The sequence below is a fragment of the Haliaeetus albicilla genome, chromosome 26 (assembly GCF_947461875.1).
Source record: "Haliaeetus albicilla chromosome 26, bHalAlb1.1, whole genome shotgun sequence".
Taxonomy (NCBI): Eukaryota; Metazoa; Chordata; class Aves; order Accipitriformes; family Accipitridae; genus Haliaeetus; species Haliaeetus albicilla.
In genome coordinates, this window is record NC_091508.1 from 5651834 (window position 1) to 5652853 (window position 1020).

A 1020-nucleotide genomic window follows, 5' to 3' on the forward strand; every position below is an offset into this window, starting at 1 on the left:
CTTTTGATGGTGCCAACAGCAAGGAATGCCATTTCATCTTAAATCAAGGTTGCTGTAGGAGCGCCAACAGGATCTGGAAATTAGGGCTATGCTTTTCATGGGTTTTGTATTACTCTGTTTTGAACAGAGCTACAGAGCTGAGAGGAGCTTGGCATGAAGCCACTGTCCAAAACAATGTAGGGAAGCATATGTGGTTTGAGAATTACTCAATACCATTTCAGCTTTCAGTTTTTCCTGTCTTTCAATCCAAAAGGTATGAGGGTTCCACGACTCAGTTTCCTCTACAGTAAGCGACTCCACATAGTAATGCTCACTAAAATCCTTTACCATTGCAGTTCACACATGCAGTACTGTGGCTTCCCTCTAGAAACTGCTTGGAATCAATAATAATTTAAATTAAAAAAAGATTAGAACTCCTCAGTGGAATACATTACAGATAGTTTAATATTAATATTCCTATTAGCCATTGTATCATTGCTAAAATTTAGCAGCCAGGAGCAGCAGCATTCAGAGGAGCCACCTTGCTGTTACTGCACATCCAGAAACCACACAATGCCCAGCAGCAGAAGTTAGAGCTGGTCACACGTTAACAAATTTAGTGCAGAGCACAGGATCTGTACACAAAGGATCCATCATTTAAATCCAAGCTTTGCCCTAACATGGGGTCTGAATGGTGTATATATACACAATGCTGGCCACCCATCTAAAATTAATTCACCTGCAGCTCTTCACACTAGACAATTTGTGCCACGAGATAATCCTCCAGATGAGGGCATGATGAAGCCTTGTGAAGTGTGTTGCTGGTATACTTAAATGCTTCTGCTTTCAGTGGATTCCTAGCTCACACTTCTGTACTGATATTACTGCATCAAACTCTATGGCTGATCTACAGAAAATATAAGTTGATTTTTTTCCTCAAGTACTAACCCTATCTAAGCCTACAATTTTCCTGGCTCTTCAGAACAAAGCGAATGCATTCCTCCATTCTTCACTATTTCAGTAAAGGACTACAAAAACATG